Here is a 20,626-nt window from a genome sequence, read left to right as displayed (position 1 = left end):
GACAGGTGGCTAAAGCTCTACATTGTACGTCAAAAATGTAATGGTCTCTCCATTCAGATATGCCTAATAAATTCTCAAATTTATCCTGTTCTTTTGCCAGCTGAACACCGCAAAATGGAAGGCAACATACAGTGCAAATCCTATCTATTCATTTAGCTAAGTCCACATGGATTTCAGGTAGTTTAGGATTTCACAATGCATGATTACAGTATTGTGTATTATAGATATTTAGCCATAAACCACCACTATGACAATCTATTCTGACCTCCAGCTTTTCACAGGCCACAGCATTTCAACCAGTAATTTTTGTAGTGGAAAGAATGAGTACTCCATATTGCAGAAGGAAAGCTTATTTGCTCAGAGGCAACGTTTTATAAAGTGGATAATAATTAAAAAAGTAAGCATGTATAAGACTATACATAAAAAGAATATGAAACTTCATATCTCTGGGATTTTAAACATCAAGAATACTATTTTAGACACATTACTATATAGCCGCAGTCTTCAGGATATTTTGTTGATAAGGACTTTGCATTGATTTGTCGTATGCAATGCTATGCATCTAACACTGCTCCCTGGCAAACAGCCTGAATCACTGTCAGGAAGACAATTCTTATGTCCTCAACTAAAAAATGTTTTATATTAGATATTTGGCTGAAGAAAATTTCATGTCCTGTAGAGCAGCATCAAGAAACATTTTGAGGTAACATTTGTCAGTTTTTGGACTCTGTAACTTGAATATTTTAGAGGTACTTAACAAGGGAGACCATGCCCTGTGCATTATTGTTAGACTAATGCCATCTGTTTCTCATCACAGCCATCAGAGAGGCATAAAACCAGACTCAACTAATTTAAATTTCAGGCATGTGAAATATTATTTGCATTTTAAACTCCAGCATATTCATTTTCAAAGTCTTTCAATAATCCTGCTTCCTGGACTGGACATGTCCAGCACAACTGGGCATTTCTTTACCTGAATGTGAGACCTCTTCTAGGAAGTGTTTGTAGAACATGATAGCAAATGACCTTGTGATTGTGCTGGCTATAAAATGCAGTGCAAAGACCTAATTTTAAAGCAACTTAAGTATACTGCTCCTGCATTTTGTATTATAAACTGTGATCTAAGCACCGATCCTGAAGAAAAAAATAATTCTTGAATTCAATTCGGGTTGAATTCTCCTTCAGCCTTGGCGGGATTCAAACCCAGAATGCTTAAGTTACAGGTAAGAATTCTGACCAAACGCCTGTCATCTGGGTCTGGTGGGAACACTAGCAGAACCATTGAGATTGGATTATTGCCCAAACCTATGAGTAATATCCAAGGGTACAAGTTCTGCTTGGAGTCTCCCATTCTGATGTTACAAGGTTTGCAGTATGAGCAGGGGGTAAGGCTATATTCAACTACCATTAGTTCACAGTTGTCCTATTGCAATTTTAATGTCCCCCTGGGAAGTAACTTTTTTTTTTTCTTTTTCCCTACCTGTCACATATATTTTTTCAATATAACTGTCCATTTTCAGTGGGATGGAGGCAGGATAACCTTCTCCAACATTTTGTTCCAGAGTGGCCTGAAGAAAGCCTACCTGTTCAGAGCTGTGCAATTCAGTTCTTTCAGGGCTAACAAAGCTATTGTGCTCACCATTTCCTTCTTTCCAAGAAAACTCTCTAAGAAGTAATGAGTATATCTTCAACAAAAATAGCCACCATTTAAAACAGCAAGAACTTTCTAGTTCATACTGCTGAACTGCTAGCACAGTTTATGGCACAAATGTGGCCCATTCCAACTCATACCCTCCCAGAAAATGTTTCATCACATCTCAGTGGGGAGGAGGGACCAAGAAGTTCCCCAGAAAGGCAGATTGGATGCATTGGCTGCCCAAATGCAAGCCATGCTATACCAGCTGTCTACCAAGGGATAGAGGTGGTCTGTGCTCAGTTTTCTTGCTATAACAATGCACACTGGGTGCTTACATCTGGGCAACAGCTCTCTTTAAGGGGAGCAATATCCAGAATTTCAGGTGTGTAATTTTAATTAGTCTATATCTATGGTATGTCTAGCACAAGTTCAGTCCAGGTTCCGTGAAGTAGGATGATCTTGTGTCAGGCCTGGAAGACTTTGTCTCCTCCTATATTATACTGCTGACAAAAATCCTCGCTCAAGTTCTTTTATGTTGAGAAATGATGATTAGCACCAATTATCTGAAATTGGTAGATTCATGTACTGATTAAAGCACTGCTCAGTATATGTCTAATGAAAGCCTGCTTCAGCAAATTGACTAAAGCAATCTTTTCAGGCTTCCTAAGGATTTACAGTGAAACAAACAAACAAAAAACAATTAGTTTTAATCCTCAATGAAGGCTCTTCCTCTATCTAAAAGCTCGCTTGCTCACAGTGAGTAATATATGCAATAATAAATACATAGATAGCTCCTTACTAAATTTATTTAAAGGATGTTTACATATCCTCAATTTATCAGTTGCATAAGGACTCAACATTTTCATAACATATGCACACAAACAATTTATAAAGAAGACATACGATATTTATCTTCTGAGAGGTCAAAACTGAGGCTAAGTAGCTGCTAATGTTATTATTTTTTCTTTAAAATGAAAAATACCTAATATTTAATTATTTTTGTTATTATTATTAACTTGGTAATTAAAACTTGCTGAGATGTAAAAAATGTATTTTATCTCCTAGACAAACTAAACATGATCTTGTTGGTCTTTGGAGCTCTAGGAGAAACAGAGCAACAACTTGTTGCTAATCTGCCAGCCATCAAGTATGTCATACATCAATGCTAGGTCTGTCTATGTATTCCTGTTCTACCTCTGGACACTGCTGTCCTCACTTGATGAAAACCAACAGATAAAGTGGATCAAACAGTTGAGGAAGACTCTTAGAATCTCTTTAAATTCCTTAAGAATCTCAAGATTCTAAAGATTCCTTTAGAGAAGGAATTCTGCCCACACTGATTTATATTCTTTAACTTAGTTACACTATATTGACTTTACCATATTGAATTAAAATTTGTGTCAATGACATATGTAAATAGTGTATTTTCTATAAAAAATAAATTTGTCATTTTTTTTCATACATATAAAAAAAGAAAAGACAAGGATATCAAAGCCAAACAAGAGATGAAAGTTAGCTACTTCTGTTTTCTTGTCAAATGTTGATGTAAATACATTCCATCAAAACACATGCTCATTTTAAACTTGGCAGGACTGTATTTTGATTAAAGAAATGCAGCATCAAATAAATATTCAGCATATCTAGTTGAAAATATAGGAGTATTAAATTGCCCATTTGCCTTCAACTGTGTCAATCATAGTATACAACTAGTTCACTATGTCCATTTAAGAACAGAAAACTTATGGAAAGATGATTTTTCTTCATCTTTTCTGTTTTGTACCCCTAAAGATAGAAAAGGACATGTTATTTTCTTTTGAAAAAATGAAAATAAAGGGAAAGTTTCCATTTCAAAGCTTATTCTTAACTTGGGAATGCTTTTTTTTTTTAATATATATATTTTTTACGGTGCAGATGCACTGCAGCAATACAGTGAATACACCTTTATACCTTTCATTCCTCATTCTGCACTTTATTGAATATTTCAAAATTTTAAACCACTGTTATTGTCTTTTGATCTATTCGTGTGAGAATATAAATCCAAAATAAAATTCTTTTGTGAATATAGGCCATAAATTCTTATTCTCTCCTAAAGAGGTACAAAGGTCCCTGCTTATAAAATACAAGCATAATCTTGACCACTCTCCTTATCATGACTTTAAAATCTTCCATTTAAATTCTCAAGAATGATTTAAGACATTAGCACTGATCCACATCTTCTAATTTTTTAGTACTATGGGTGCATAGGGTGCAATAGTACCCTAAGTACCTCTCCACTCCCTCCCCTGCAGAGATTCATGTTTAGTTAATTCTCCAGCAGTGTCACTAGACGATCATTTTGATAAGTCTTGTAGTCCAGAGAGACCCATAGCCATTTTTTTTTCACATCTGAGCTTTTTTCATAAGTGCAAATAATGCTGGTAGGACCCTAACACAGCTTAGACATAAATAGCTTCCATAGATAATATTTTAATCTTTAATGCTGATGGACATGAAACAAGCAGAACATTACACTCTGCACATTTTGCATCCATGCAAATTTCTTCATAATTTTCGATTATATAATGTTGTTAGGTAACTCTAATTCAGAGTTTAACTTTCACTTTAAAACTTCAGTATTGACCAGATAAGTTGTGGATGCCCCATCTCTGGAGGTGTTCAAGGCCAGGTTTTACAGCTCCCTGGGCAACCTGATTTAGAGGGTGGCATCCCTGCCCATGGCAGGGGGGTTGGAACTAGATGGTCTTAAGGTCTCTTCCAACCCAAGCCATTCTATAATTCTGTGATTCTATGATTTGCCAACTCTTCAGCAAATCCCTTCTCACTTCCCTTTGTGATGTGATAGTACCTGTGCCAGTTACAGAAAATGTTTGAGAGGAACAGCAGTGTCAGATATATGGTTTCATTGTACCACCTGGGAAGAAAAAAAAAAAAAAAAAAGCACACAGAGCTCAGCTTCCGCCAGAACAAGAACAGTTTCAGCTAAATGTTGGGAGTAAACTGCAGGATCATGGATTCATTTATTAGGAGATGCTAAGAAAACTAGTCAAATATCTAGGGATCTAAAACAAAGAATATGTTTTTTTAATTTTTATTTATTTATTTTTCAGTCCTTTGATTTTTAGGAAGGCCTCTTGCTTTGTTAAGTACTAGAACTCCTAATATAAAATCCTTACGTATGCAAAGGAAATTAATAAAATTTTATGTATTATTATTATTATTTTAAATTATATTTGAAGCCTTTCAAGAAATAAACGCTCCATGGAACTGTCAAAATCTCCAGTTTCTCTACTGAAACAAATAAGCAGTCCTACCACATGAGTAATATAAATGGAGTTTAATACAAAAGGCAAACAAACAAACAAAAAAACAAGCAAACAAAAAAACCACCCACAGTTGAGGGACAGGGACTGATTAGATGCAATTTCCTCAAGGTGGTAACTTAAGCCTAAGGTGCAATAAAATACAATGCACAGTATTACCATTTTTTTTTCTTTCTAATTTTGAAGTGTCTAACGTAGTCTGTCTGACTCATTCATTGTTTTGAAACAGAATTATATTGACAAAGATAGAGCCCTTGGTGGATGTAATCAAATTACAAATCAAAAGAGTTTGTGGAGTTTCCCTCCTTAGAGATCTTCAAAAACTGCCTGGACATGGTCCTGGATAAATACCTCTAAGTGTCCGTGCTTGAAAAAAAAAATAGAAATAACCTGTGCATGTGTAAATGTAGTGCCAATTTTAAGTCTTCAAATCTTTTTCTTCAGGATGTGAGCAATTCTCTTCAAGATGAATCAGACAGAGAAACTACTGTTAAGAAGAGAAATATTTGAACATCAAAGAAAGTTAAATCTATAGTCAAGAATACTCAAAGTAAATTGATCAGAAATCTGTTCTACAGTCTCTGAGCAAAGTATAATTTGCCCTAAATTATCCCAAACAATTTCATGAAAATAAGAAGCAATTCTGATATGACTTTAATACAATCTATACTACCTAGACATTAAATCCTAATTTTCTTTAAAAAAGCAATGTGTTTTCTTAATTATATTTCAAATAACTATTTAAAATTGTATCTCTTCCATGGTGATATAGAGTATAAATTTGATGTAAGTGCATATAGCCTATGCTAACAAAAATTTTGAAAGTTGAAACAAAAGCATAACTACCATGATCTAAAACAAAGTAAAAAAAGGGCAAAAAAAAAAAAAGGGCTTAATTACTGCTAATTCTAATAATAACATGGATATAATAATATAATTTACTTCTGAAAACACAAATCAGCCACATCCGCATATATGTTTAAGAGTTAAATTTCTATAATATATAGAGATATTGGTAGCTAAAACAAGACCAACAACAATCAAATCTGGTTTTCATTGACTGCATTCATATAAAGTTATAGAGATTCTTCATTTACATAACTGGAAAAAGCTGTCTCAAACTGAAGTATCATCACAAGAACTTTAAAAACAAACTGGCAAAAAGTAGGCCACTAGCACCTGCTCATCCATGAATTTTAACTAAAATAGTAACTCTTATGTGAGAAATGTTGCTGTAACTATAGAATCATAGTATCATAGAATCAGCCCCACAATATAGCAGAAATGATGCTCATGTCTTTCAGTACTCCTGAGTAGCTCAAGTAACTGCAGACCAGGGACCTCTGATTTCAATTAATGCAATTAGGTGCAAGGGCACACAGAACAGAGTGCGGAAAAATTTGGATTATTTGATAAGGTGCTACAATTACAATGGAGTTTTAAACAAAAAGGTAAAGATGTTTCTGGCTTTTCCCATTCTTAGGACACCATCAGCCCTGATTGTTCCTGCCCAGCCCCTGTAGCAGAGAGCAGGGCTATAGTGGCTTTACTCAGTTATTGTAACACCAAACAAATACCTTAATTATCCTGCCCCCTTAATTTTTGCTGCCTGCTACTCTTTGCAGGACTGCTCTGTCAAGCGCAGTGCCAGTACTGTCCTGTTGGCCTGAACTCAATCTGCTCCTGATGCTTGGTCTTTTTTAAAATACACTGACTTCCTGAGAGTGATCACATTGCAGTGCTCCAGCCAGGTCTTCACCTGAAAACCAGACTGGCCTGTTGCAAATAGCGAGAAATATTGAAATCCTACCTCTCTTTCCATCTGATCTTAATGCATTCAAATAAAGAAGTTCCTGTGGAAAGTTCTTGATTTAAAAGATTGGCAGATGTTGTTGGAAAATGTGGAGACCGTAGCTCAGAGCCAATTGCTCCCTAAAAGTAAGATATAATTTTAGAATATAGCTCTTAGCAAGTTAAGGTGATAACCTCCAGGCCGCGACTGGATATGCATTTACTTCTTCCTGACTCTATATTCAGTTTTTAAGATAAAAGATGTTTTCTAAGTGTAAAATAGAAAAATTTAAAAAAATATAAGATCAAAAGTGTTGAGAATACCATGGAGCATTAGAAAACCCGGATTAGCAAAAAATTTAAAACAGTCAGTGAAGCAAAATGCAACCTGATTACAGTTAGAAATAAGAAGAAAGAATATTTGCAATTTTTATTAATAGGATAGATCAAATAAAGTCTTTGTGCAACTGAAATGAAATTTGTTTCCACAGACCCACCAAATACCAGGATAAATCATAGTTAAAACTCTCATGACAGTTTTCTTCACTTGTTTGAGCAAAGAGAAGAACACAACAGCTGTGTTATCAAATTTATCATCTGGCAATCTATAATATACTCAGATTTCTGAAGTAAGTGTGCATCTCTCCATTAATTTTAATTAAATGTTTGCTTGATCTTAACTTTATTAAGATAACAATTAGAGGTCAGTCTGAGATAATGAGAGGTAATTTTGGTTGCCACTTTTGTATTTGAGGGAAGGAAGTAATTTCATAAATCTAGCAGCATAGTACTTAGTTTTGGACTTTAATGAGAATAGAACTAACCTTTAGCTTTACATGCCTCTTGAGCAAAATTTAGATGGTAACTGATTAATATTAATTTTCACAGCTTTGGTTAGCTGCAGAAAACTGCATAGTGCAAGACTACTGCTTATATTTGAAGTGACACAAAGGAGCAGGGGTTTGGAGGTGGCTACTCCTCCAAGGAGTAAACTCATCAAGTTGCACGTATGCTGCCAGCAGAAATTAAAAAATCCAGCCTTCCGTTGCTAATTGATGTTGCCCTCTCCTCCTCACTGCCCTTTTGTGTCCTGCTGCCTTTTCTGACCTGAGCACCGAACTGTTTATACCAGAATGCCTTTGACTGCTTCTGTCAGAGGAGGCTTAAACAATGAAAGTCTTTGCTAGCTCAGCTCATTTTTACTTCAGCAGGAGAAGGGGGGTAATTACAGTGGGTCTGGGTGAGGTCAGTAGTTTGTCAGGCTGCTGGGACTAATTGGGGGTCCCCCCCAGCAGGCACTTTCTTGTGCTAAGCCTGAAGTCTCTTTTATTTTCTTTTTCTTTTTTTTTCTTTTTTTTTTTTCTTTTATTATTATTTTTTTTTAATACAAAGGCAAAAAGTTCTAGAAATAGATTTTTCCTGCTCCAAAAGGTACCCGGAAAAAATATATTCATTGCAATTACCTGTATGAAAACATGCACTGTCAACCAGCTCTGCTTTTGTAAATCAGGATAATTTTCTATAAATAATGTAGATGTTTTCATAACTAAATCCTGGATAATACCATAAAACTGGCAGTAAGCATAATTCTGTAGAGTCTCAGACCTACAAGAGATTTCATGCCAGTAATATACTCTGTCCTAAAACCCATAGAAAAAAAGATATTTTTAAATTTTTACTAAAAGTTGAAAGATAATGAGAATGCACAAGACTTTACAGAAGACTACTACAGAATTATCAAGAAGGAATAATTACAACAACATCCAGTCATTGGTTTATCAAAAACTTATAACTTGAGTGATGTGACCTTCAGGAGTTCACAGAGCTGCAAGAGGAAAAAAAAAAAAAAAAAAGGTATAGTTATGGAAGTGCACTATTTATTTCTTCCACATAAATCAAAGAGAATTGATTTCATCCCTGCCACCTTGTAACTTCTCTGTCTTGGGGGGAAACAACACAAAATTCAAACACAGAAAAGTAGGAGAAGCATGAACCAGGTTACCAAACTTTATATAATGCAGTAAAAGAGAGAAGCAGAGAAGAAAGAGAGGGAATAAATACAAAGATTTTAGACCTCTTTGTTTTTATTGTTAAATAACCTGTTATGAAATATAACATTGAAAAGAAAATAATGGAAGAAAGGAGTTGGGGGAGGAGGATTTTTTACGTGGCTGATTGAAAGAGGCATCTTTCATTGTAGTCTTCTCACTCTGATTATGCTAGAGACTAGAAGCATCCTTCTAAATGCTTTCTGGTTGTAAATAATTTCCATGTTCCACACCATTTTTATTCTTTCCTTAAGATATATTTAACCTAGAAACAAAAATAGTCTCAGACATACTGGCCTTAATTTGATGAAGTTCAGTAGGTGTTCTCTGTGTCTGAGACTCAAACCACATCCTTCAAGGATTTCCTGTTAAGGGATATTACCTGGATGGGGGCCTGGTGAGCCTTTTCTCTTTCTCAGTGAAGCATGTGTGGTGGTTGTATGCTGGCCTCATTTCCCAGGTGGTGCATCAGGATGTTCCTTCGGGCTCTTACGCTGTTGAGAAGCACTTGTGTCTGTTTAAGGACCCTCTGCATTAAGTGTGGTGAACAGAAATCCACAGAAGGTGTTTTGCAGTCAGACAGGAGGACAACCATCTGTCCAAACTAAGGATCCATAATGTGGATATCATCAGTCAGCTGAGAGTTGAAGGATGATCATCTCATTCCAAAGCACATATCTATGAGAGGAATCACCTTTTCTAGAGAACTAGCTAACATGTGGTTGTCAATAACGTGTATGTCATGGGGTGGGCCTACATGGGGTAGGCCCAGGAATGAGTTGCCCCTCACCTAACCTCAGACATCTGCTAGGTTGGATGAATCACCATCAGAAATGTGTTTCTCTCCACTGACTTTAAAGGTAAATCTGTTAGGACTTTGACATGCAATAGTAAATAATTATTTGTTTATAGGAACTTTATAGATTTTTATGGGCTAACTGGTAATTTGAACAGTGAAAAGAATAATTAAGATTGAAAAAAAAACCACACACACACACAAAAACAAACAAACAAACAAAAAACCAGAAATGCTCAGTCACTGTTTTGAATTATTTATCAGTCAGGAATCTCTCCTTTACCCTTTGCTCTCAAATACACTTTTTTTTTTTACTTTAAAAAAAAAAATATATAAAAATGGCAGTCCTGCTCTCAAATGTAGTAGCTGAGAAGTGCAGGTGGTGGAAGTGGATATGTTAAGTGGCTATGTTTTGCTTCATATTTGCAGCACCTTCAAACTCTAATGGCAAATATTAAAATTTTCAAAAATTTTATTTCTTCTAAGGCAGAAGGGAACATTAAAATACACATTTAGAATAAATGAACCAAAAAGCCTTCAGACCTACTGTGGACCTTATAAATGATTAGTTTTCCTGGTTTTCAGAGCACTGACTTTCAATTTATTGAAATGCTAATGAAAATTTGATTACAATATAAAATATCATTTTTCCTCTAGAACATTATTAATGCAGTTTCAGAGATTAATGTTGCAGCCAGAATGCTTCGTTTTTCATTAATCTACTAGTTCACTGATGAATTTACTTATAAATCTCTCCCTTCATCCAGTTTATATCTCATTGCTCCACCAAATTTTATGACAGCAGAAGTATATTACTGCAATTAAAATATCAATAAAACAATCCATAAGGCCATTTTCACTATCTTTTATACCATGCTGGCAAGATATGAGGATTAAAGTGAGCATGGGCCCATTTATGATTTAGCTGCACAAGGTAAATCCAGCCACAGTGTCTGAACAGAAAGATTCAGTAAGATTAATAAAAAACCTGGACGAAAAGTAAAATGAAGGCTGAATCCCATTAATCATTAAATTAATTTTATCTAATTGCATACCCCTTTATTCCTCCTTCTTTCCCGTCACTGGTAGGCCATGTATTGAGAACTAATTTTGTTGCCATTTCTGCATTGCCTTTTGCACTGAAATCACTATCATAGTATCTGAGATCCTATAGCTCTTTAAGCAACCTAGCTACCATTTGCAGCACATTTTCTTCTCGCACTCTTTCAAGTTAGAAGAAATGTATCTGGGAGGATGCTTTATTCTAGAAACATGCAAAAGAAGGAAGATATTTTTCCCTATGCTTGGTGCAAATATAGATTGCAGGCATTCAGAGTTATTATTATTATAAATCCTGCCTGAGAATTGTGCAGGTTGATAAAGGTTTTAGCTGTCTCACATGTCCTCAGAGTGGGCTTGGGAAAAGCGTGTTACTTTTTGTTAGATCTGTTCTAGCATTTTCTTCCCTGTAATGAGGTCTGATTTCTCACTTTCTTTGTCACTTCCTGCAGTGAAAGCTGTTTAAAACCTCAGGTGGCCTATGAGGGAGATGAGAAGGACTGTTTATGAGCAATTAGTTGTTGACCAAGACTCATAAAAACACACAATTCACCAAATTCCTCAACTTGTTCTGTGGGTAGAGTGTCTTTTAACAGCTATTGATACTTGACTGTTCCCCACTCTGTGACCAAGAGCTAATGTGAGATACACATACACGGGTCTAAATATCCTGATGAGTTCAATCTGTTGCAGATTTAGCAAAACTCGCTATACTGTCAGTAAATCCTGGGTATTGGACTACAAGGTACATTTTTATAGCATGCAAAGCATGCCCTTTGGTTGCAGTTTTGTAATAACCGATGTATAGACAATATCACTCATAGGTTCTGAATTTAATATTTTCCTGCATGTGTCAGTAGACAGATAAGTAATATCCTGATATAACTCAATTTGAAGTCTGCAGATAGTTGTGTATGAGAGATGCACTGGGAAGGTAAAAGATATTTGACAAAGTTATATACTGTGTCTGTCTTACAAAATCAGAAAATTGAAAGGTTCATCCTAGTTATAGTTTCTAATAGTAAAGAATTAAGAGCATATGCTTTTCAATTGCATTGTCTAATATTCTATCTTTTAAATTCTTGGTGGATAGTTCTTTTCATCTACTCCTGCTAATTTGCAGTTCAAAATAATGCAAAAATTCTAAAGGGCTTCATGTTTTAGCAAAAGAAAAAAACAAATGAGAAAAAAAAAACACTAATCTTTTTAAGTTGTTGTTCAAAGTTCTTTCTTTTTAGCAACCAATAAATGGTCCCACTGATGCACCAAATTTGCCCTTCACCAACTTTCAAAGTTCTGATTTGGGTTTTTGCAGAAGTGTTGAAACTCTCACTAATTTGTGAGATTAACAAGTCATTTTGCTGCTAACAACTGTAGGAAATTATTTATGCTGCTATTATCTGTGAGAGAGAGCATATTGCCAAGGTTAAATGCTGAGACATAGAGTTACTGCAGAGAGCATTACCGACTTGCTTTTTAAATGTAAATCTCGCATAAAGGAAGGATGAATTACTGTGCAGCTTTTAATTCTCATTTACTTTAAAATGCTTTGAATATATGTGTGTATTCTGTGGTATTTTTTTCCTCCTCTTCCCTTTCTAATCCTTGTTCTTAGGTGCTTGCCATGTGCAGTATTTTCAGTCATGACTTCTGGCTTGCATCCAGAAAACTTGTATTCAGCAACTTTGACTTTGATAAGATTGCTTGGTTATCTGAAGCCAGGCACATGGTTGTTCATGTAGGCAGCCCAAATAGCCAAGGGATACATGGGGATGAAAGGAAAAGAAATTCAGCCTCATTCCACAGTGTAGTGATGGACCTGCTTTAAAATTCCAGTGTTGCATTCCTGGCAGTCCCTTTGTCCCCTCCATGGACATGGAGAATATAGCATTGCATATTGTTCCATTAACTTTTTTGGCCTCTCTTTGTATGACTGTATTCAGCCAACAAACCTAGAGTCTACCATTGGTATCTCCTGCAGTTTCTGCACACAAAAATGTAAGAAGTGTTTCTATAAAACACGTTTTATTTTCCCTTTCACCATAACTTTCTGAGTCCTGTCCCAAAGCATTATTATTTCCACTAGAAACAAGTAGTGGAAACTACTGAGTTTTTTTCCTGTGCTAATTAGATCCTGGAGAATATGTAAATGTGTCTTTTGAATTACCCTCTGCAATTTTGCTGTAATAACTACACTGATTTTGAAACTAGAGAAGAAAACAGCAGATCAAGACAAATTAGTAATGAAATCAGATAAATGGGCAAGTCAAGCTGGATTATCAGAGGCCTGATATAATTCAAAATCTTATTTTAATGAAGCTGGAAATAGTGATGAAAGAATCTGACAGGGTGTTGAAGTTTAAGAAAAAAATCTGTTAGATGTTTAATAACCCATCCTAAAATCTACTTCCTCAGAGTGAGCAACAATGATAGTTTGCAGGAGATATTGCAGGAGATGCAGTTTTAAAACTGAGGGTAATATGTAAAGCAAATGAATTCTGGAGAGAAAAACTGAAAATAAGTAACACATAGCCTTTACTTTTGAGTGATGAAGTAGAAGATATTCACACCAAACTTATCAGCCCCTCCTAGACAATAGAAGGGCATGCAAGTAGTTGAGCAGATCAAAAGAATGGGTCCTTCTAATCTGCTAAGTACACTCCAAAGCTCTGCTGAGTTCATCTCTTAATTGAAGCTCAAATAGTAGACTGGCAGCAGCACATCACTTTCTGACATATAGCTGTTGCTGTATTTAATTGATAGATATCTGTCAATAAATTAATTCCAACAGCACTTTCCACAATGTCTCTAGCAAGAATGTCAGCTTTCTGTCAACAGTGTAACTGCAGGAATGGCACACATTTGTTAATTCTGGCAGTGCTGCACATGCTGGGAAAATCTGAAATGCTCGATCCCATCTGGTTCTCCAGTTAAGTAAGAATGTGGTGAGACAATACTTTGATGACAGACTTTTACAAAGAATTTAGGGCCTTCAGCACAGTTGTGTGAGCTACTCTGTTGATATTCTTTTTTTGGAGTCAGTAACAGATGTGTAATGAAATAGCAGGGTTTATTTTGTCTGGTCAATCTGTGCACAAAAACCCCTCTGCAGTCTTGTTTCAGAGATGCAACGGTGGAGACATCCTCAGCTTTATAATGCCCATCGGCTTTGCTGCATGAAAAAGCACCATGATCATAAAACTAAAATGCAGTTTCATCAAGAGAATTACCTGCAGAGAGGCACAAGTTCTCTCCCACAGGCTGCCTCTCAGGTCTTTTGCTCTCCAACATCTTGTGCTATTCATCTAAGTAACTAACACATGGTCACGTCCTGGATAACCATTAAAACCACGTAGCTTTCTTCATTATGTCAATGCCTGTTCGTTGTCAACATGCTTGGCAATGAAATGTACTGATTCTCAAAGCTTTTAATCATATTGTTTTCAGAAATGAAAAGGAGTTATATCTTCAATTCGAGGTCAGTCAGCTTTCAGTTGCTATGAATTCCTGCCCTGGTTTCAGCTGGGATAGAGTTAATTTTCTTCCTAGTAGCTGGTATGGTGCTTTGCTTTGAATTTAGAATGATAATAATGCTGATAACATGCTGATGTTTTAGTTGTTGCTGAGTAGTGCTTACACTAAGTCAAGGCCTTTTCATCTGCTCATACCACCCTGCCAGTGAGGAGGCTGGAGGTGCACAAGGAGCTGGGAGGGGACTCATCCAGGACAGCTGGCCCAAACTAATCATAGGAATATTCTGTACCATGTGGTGTCATGCAGAACAATAAACTGATGGGGGAAGGCTGCCTGGGAGGGTGCTGAGCATTGGTCAGTGGGTGATGATCAATTTCATTGTGCATCACTTGTTTTCTATATTCTTTTGTTATTATTATTATTATTACTAGTACTATTATTATTATTATCCCTTCCTTTATGTTCTATTAAACTGTCTATATCTCAACCCATGAGTTTTTATTCTTTTTATTATTCTCTCCCCCATCCCACTGGGATTGGAGGGGAGTGAGCAAACTTCTGTGTGGTGCTTAGCTGCCTGCTGGGTTAAACCACAATTCCCTGCCTATATTAGCTCAACATTTGCTTGCTAGGTAGGGTTGAATGTTGAACTTCACATTGAGCCGGTGGAGCTGAGGCTTGCCAAGTTCCTTGTGGAAGCAGACTAATAAGATATGACATTTAATCATATATTGTAATGATACGGTTATATGAATCTCCCAGGGTTCCTCTCATCCCAGTCTGATAGAAGGGAGGCTGCTGTTGGTCCATGTTCCCTATCTGCCAGCAGTGAGGTTGAACATGTATTCCCAAATGGTGCATGCCCACACAGACATACACCCAGTGCACAGATGGCCAAGCATACAGGTCAGCACTGAGGTCAGCGTGGTACGAGCACCCACACAGATACCCATGGTGCTCACAGACATCAGCATCACAGACAAACACCTCCCATTCTTCCTCCCAAGAAGACTGGGATTGGAGTCAGAGCACGTACACCCCCTCAGTCTTGGTTCGCAAGCAAACCCATATCTTTGGTATACTTGAGTGCTAACACAGACTTTAAATCCATCCAATTTCTGTGGCCCGTTTCCACAGACTCAGGCCTTGGGTCTTTCTCTGTGTGGATGTCTTCCTACCCACCAGCTAGTCCAACATGAAGTTCGTTAGTTGTTTGTACACACAGGCTCAGAATAGGGATTTACTGTCACAGAAAATAGTTAGAACGGATTTAATAAGAAATTAATGCATTTTCAGTTTTGATTTGTATTAGTTTTATCAATACAATCTCCTATATGAATTTTTTCTTTTTATAATCATAATATGTATAAAATGCATGTCTGTAAAACTTATGTCTTGGCTTCCATAAAACAAATAAACAAACAAACAAACAACAAAAAAAAATAAACATACAAACAAAAAACAGCTGGAATATAATACATATGTAAGCCTGCAAAATTTCAGCATGTAAAGAGTAAAATAATGTATGAATTTAGAAAGTCAAGCAGAAGATAGCAATACAGGTGACTGCTATATATCAAAACACTCTTCTTATGACTAGTGTGTATCACCTTGAATTGCTCCTTCCCTTCCTACTAATTATGCAGTAACAGCAAAATTTGTATAGGATAAGAAGGCAATCTTATTTTATCTTGCAAGCCTGACAAATCAGTCAACTTGCTTTAAGAGTGTCTTAATTCAAAAATCTTTCATTTATTTATTTATTTATTTATGCAGTGTATCCCAATTCAGAGAAAAAAAGACTGCAATGAAATCCCCAGTGAATAATTGATATACTCACATGCATTTAAGTCAATGAAAACTAATCCTATCACTCTGTAGAATTTATGCTGACATAAAAAAGTTGACTAAATTTAGCTGAATCATTTAATCAGGTATTCCTTTTTACTCCTACATTAGATATAACTGAACACAGGCATTTAAAAAATGTTTTTCTTTTTTTCAGAGACATCTCTTGAATTTCATGCTTAATATTTTTGTTTGATAACAGCTGTCAGATTTCCACAGATTAGGTACATTCTTTAGAGGGTAATACATACGTTCTCCTTAGAAGGAAAGAAATATTTTCTACATGGCAGAACTGATGCCATCTAAATAATGGCTTTTAAATTTTTGTTCAGCATCAGGCTTCTATGTCAGAATTCAGATGAAAAAATTAAAACATCTAAATTTAGTTCTGTGTGTATATGAATCAGTAGGCATGCCACTTATCTAAATCTCTATGAAGTCAATAGATAATACACTAATCAGTACAGTCAGTGTAACTTAGAACTCTTCTAGAAGTTGACCCTAAAGTGAATACCTAGGTCTTTGATTCACACAAATGCCCACATATAGGCATTTTGTATAACACGCATTTTGTATAGCTACCAAGGCATTGTTATGGGGCTGGCAGATCTAATATAGGATACTTGTGTTCTTTGAGATCAGCAACTGAATGACAGACAGTATACATTAGAGCATCTTATATTCCACTTAACACTCCCGTGTGGACATCTGAACAAAGCCTCACATCTCTGGAGTGTCGGTAGGCACTGATGTGTGGAAGAACTACATTCAGCTCTCTGTAGTTACCTAAAGGTGATGTACATTAAGGCTGTGGAAGGACTCCTTGTCAGGGAGTGTAGTGACAGGACAAGGAGTAGTGCCTTTGAACTAAAAAAAAGGTAGGTTTAGTTTAGATATAAGGAAGAAATTCTTTACTGTGAGGGTGGTGAGGCATTGGCACAGGTTGCCCAGAGAAGCTGTGGGTGCCCCATCCCTAGAAGTGTTTAAGGCCAGGATGGATGGGGCTTTGAGCAACCTGGTCTAGTGGGAGGTGTCCCTGCCCTGGGTAGTGGGGTTGGAATTAGATGGTCTTGGCCCTTCCAACCCAAACCATACTATGATACTATAATTCAATACCTCTCCCCTTACAGATTTGGTAAATTAGGGGGGCTTTACAGTAGTCACCCTTGCACAGTATAAACCTCTTTTCTCATATCTGCCCCAAGTTTTCTTTTGTTGGTAGATCAATTACATGGTTTAGTTTGGTTTAGTATTCTTATGTCACAGAAATCATGAAGAAAGCTTCAGAATCACTGAAGAAGGCTTTTAGCACCATTTTTCCTCCCTGTAGCAGTGCAGCATTGTTCCCTGTTGAGCTGAGCTGTTCAAAGTATGTTTCCAGATATAAGCTGTTCCTTATTTGGTTATATTAGTAATATCTATTAATTCCAATATGCCTAATTATCCATTTTTGAAGATTATTCTTAATAATATTTATATATCTAGAAGTAAAAATCAAGAACTTTTTAAACTTAAAAATAATAATAAAAAAAAACAACTTTATATTCTCATGGTAGAAAAAAAAATTCTAACAAAGCTTCTAATGAACTACGATTACTTATTGTAAACTTTTTTTTTTTTTTATATAAATCATATGTAGGAGCTTGAATGGATGAAGTTTTCCTAAAAGTATTAACTTCATTCCAAAATGAAACTGCTTTTTAATTCTTCACAAATCAATGATTGATATTGCTTGAGTTTTATTCTGTAATCTTTTTAGCCTTTTTTCCTTCTTGCAGACCAATGCTTGGTAAAATTATGCTGAAAAATATATGAATGAACAATTCCTGTATTCAGAAGCAGTTTTTCAAGCCAAAAAATAATTTTATCTATGGCATAATGTAGAAAAGAGAGAAAGAGCTTAAATTAGTCAGTGTGTGAATGATATATTGGTGACCTTTCTAATATACAAATGGTTACACATTTATTAACTTAGATTAAATTACCAAAAAATATCTCAAACGAATTGGTAGGGGATTAGTGTTACATGTGAAAAGTTTCTAATTTTCTTTAAGCAACCTGTGACAAATAGACAAATTGTTCCATCTAAGAAAATGTATTTAATGCATGATAAAACTAATTCTGAAACAGAATATGTTGACTGATAGGAGGAAGGGCAAATATCAGTTATCTTTTTTTTACAGTCATCACTGTCATGAAACTTCTTTATATTTGGAACAGAAGAGAATAGTATCTTTTAAAATAAATAAATAAATAAATAAATTGACATTTAAAAGTTAGATAATTAGTCTAATCTAGTCACTTAGAGAGTAGGAGGTATAGAAACAGGCAACACAGGTGGGAGACTCATACCATCTGAAGATATGAATTTCAGAAGAGTGTGAGGAATTTCCTTTCTCTTTCCAGAAACTATTGAGGGAGCTTCAGTCCCTAAACCAGACACTTTTTAGGTAGCTGAGGTTAGGTGAGATCAATCTTTCTCTGAATTTCTAGTGATAAACCACTGTTATAATGAAGATCACTAGGTGTTCTGCCTATTTTTCCTGTCTCCCTACTTTGCACATTTTTATTTTTTTATTTTTTATTTTTATTTGTTTCGTTAAATGACATTTGGAAGAAAAACTGATCTTTCCCTCCTTATCATGTATGTACTTCACAACTCCGTAGTAGATAGCTTGCAGGCAAGAATCCTTTGCAGTAAATGAATTAAATGTCAGTTTTCATGCTTCAACAGATCCTATTCCAGATTGTGCAGCAAACTATGTCAAGATGGAATTCCACCTGGAGCAGAATGTGGCCTCAGGTTCTGAGATAACATTGTGAGGGCTTCCTATGTGGAGGTAAGGCTCACCTTTCATATTGTTTTCTTGTTCCTGAAGCATACGACATTGGATGATTTTCCAAAAATATCATCACATCTAACATTCTTCTGCTTTATGAGCTGATCTCCAGTAAAGTTACATATTTTATAAAGATGTACACTCATAATTTGGTTGGTCTCTATCATTATTTCTTTTTTCAAGCCTTATTATGGAGTCCTTTGTGGCTTATTTGTGAGTGGAATAAATGCGTCTGGCCCTTTTTTCATCACTCCTTTCACTCACCAGAGTCTGTTCTGCTAAAGGCTGCTAATCCTATTGCTTAAAATTGTTCACTAACAATATCTAACATAACCATCTACTTTTGCTCTTCTTCTGTGCTATTTATAATGTTTCATGAAGTTACATAGTTTCATTTCTGTGTATATTTTCATATTTTAAAAACAAAAATCATTTGTGTTTTTCTTTTTCTTTTTTTTTTTCCCCCCTCACTCTTGATATTATTCCATTTCTGTAGTGTTATAATGGGCTAATCATAGAGATAATCCATGTTATTAAACTGACCTGAACCAAGGCTTTTATGCTGAAATCTTAACTTTTTTTTTTTTTTCCCCAGTTATATCAGTTATTGTCATAGTTTATTACCTCTTCCTGCAAACTGTTCTTTCTTAAACACCATGGTTACAAATACACTCTTCAGCATCTGTTTTGGTCTAGGTTTTCTGTAAGGTATGGTATTTGTTCATTTTTTTAAAAGGATTTTTTATTATTATTATTTGAAAACTTTCATGATGTTCATCAGAGATAGCTAGTCTTCTTTAAGGGTTTTGTCTTTATGTTTCAGGTAGCAGCTGAGGGAACAGCTATGCTGCCAGCAAATCTTTGAGCATTCCATTGGAACTCCATTGCAAACAATTCCCCAGCTTCCCCACTTCTGAGAGTCAATCTAAAACTATCTAAACAGCAAGAGTAACACTTAATGTTATTTCTTGTCTTCTACTGCTATTTTAAGCCACTGTACAATTTCTCTGGAATTTTTTTACATATAATTTATGGAATAATAAATGAGGTGTGAGCATTCTGCTCTCTTTTTTATTTTATTATTAAGAAATTCTGTACTTTCATCTACAGCAATCCGTTATCCTTAAACAATGTACTCTGGTGAAGAACATCAAAGCATCAAAATGAATACAGAATAATGATGATTAGCAATTTATTTTCAAGCTTTTCTATAGGATTCACAATATAATTATTTGTCAAGCACATAATCTTCCTCCTCTGAAATTTCATATTTTTAAACTTTTTTTCACGTCTTCAATTTCTTCCAATGTAAACAATAATCTGTCTAAAAATTATTTGGTACAGTCAATAAAGCTGTGCTGTGACAGTAATTGCAGTTTGACATTATTTTCTTTTTATATATTCAGCAGTTTGACAATTAAAACCCCTGTAGTTACTACACCCTCTTCTTTTCAAGCATTGTTTCATTAGTTGTGTAAATAGTCATATTTTGGTCACCTTTAGAAGTTTGTTACACTATATCAATATCAGGTGATTCCTTTCTTCAGCTTCTTACCAGCATTTGCAGTTTTTTTCATGTTGCATAGTTCTTTGCTGATAAAAAGAAAAAAAAAAGATTTGAGGAGCAATGCAGTATCTATGAAGATAATCCCAATATATGCAGAATCTCTTGAAAAAACATTTCTACTAATTTCATGTATTAATTGTCAATATAAGCATATTCTTCTGTTCATTTTTGCTTTGCCACCTATGAAAGCTTTGATGTTTCTGTTACTTTAATGTTAACTTTTTACGCTGCATTTTCTGATTCACTA

At 35.4% G+C, this 20,626-nt stretch overlaps 2 long non-coding RNA genes across 8 annotated transcripts; one reads left to right on the top strand and one right to left on the bottom strand.

The window, feature by feature from the left end:
* Positions 1–1,299: 1,299 nt before the first annotated feature.
* On the bottom strand, positions 1,300–9,303 carry LOC310896571. Of its 5 annotated transcripts, XR_014581613.1 has the most exons (5): positions 9,178–9,303; positions 6,767–6,888; positions 5,347–5,443; positions 4,482–4,547; positions 1,300–3,418 (listed from the first exon to the last, which is right to left on the bottom strand). It is a non-coding gene; the product is annotated as an uncharacterized lncRNA (long non-coding RNA). The 5 variants fall into 5 exon arrangements; XR_014581614.1 differs by lacking the exon at positions 1,300–3,418 and having other exon boundaries at positions 3,426–4,547; XR_014581615.1 differs by lacking the exons at positions 1,300–3,418; positions 9,178–9,303 and adding an exon at positions 9,089–9,161 and having other exon boundaries at positions 3,426–4,547.
* A 231-nt stretch (positions 9,304–9,534) lies between these two features.
* On the top strand, positions 9,535–19,867 carry LOC310896573. Of its 3 annotated transcripts, none has more exons than XR_014581619.1 (3): positions 9,535–9,655; positions 18,707–18,812; positions 19,636–19,867. It is a non-coding gene; the product is annotated as an uncharacterized lncRNA (long non-coding RNA). The 3 variants fall into 3 exon arrangements; XR_014581620.1 differs by lacking the exon at positions 9,535–9,655 and adding an exon at positions 17,617–18,436; XR_014581621.1 differs by lacking the exon at positions 9,535–9,655 and adding an exon at positions 17,617–18,616.
* The last annotated feature ends 759 nt before the right edge of the window (positions 19,868–20,626 follow it).

This window comes from Anser anser (assembly GCF_964211835.1).
Source record: "Anser anser genome assembly, chromosome: 3".
Lineage (NCBI taxonomy): Eukaryota > Metazoa > Chordata > Aves > Anseriformes > Anatidae > Anser > Anser anser.
The sequence above is the reverse complement of the archived record's forward strand: the minus strand, read 5'-3'. Positions and strand labels throughout refer to the sequence as shown.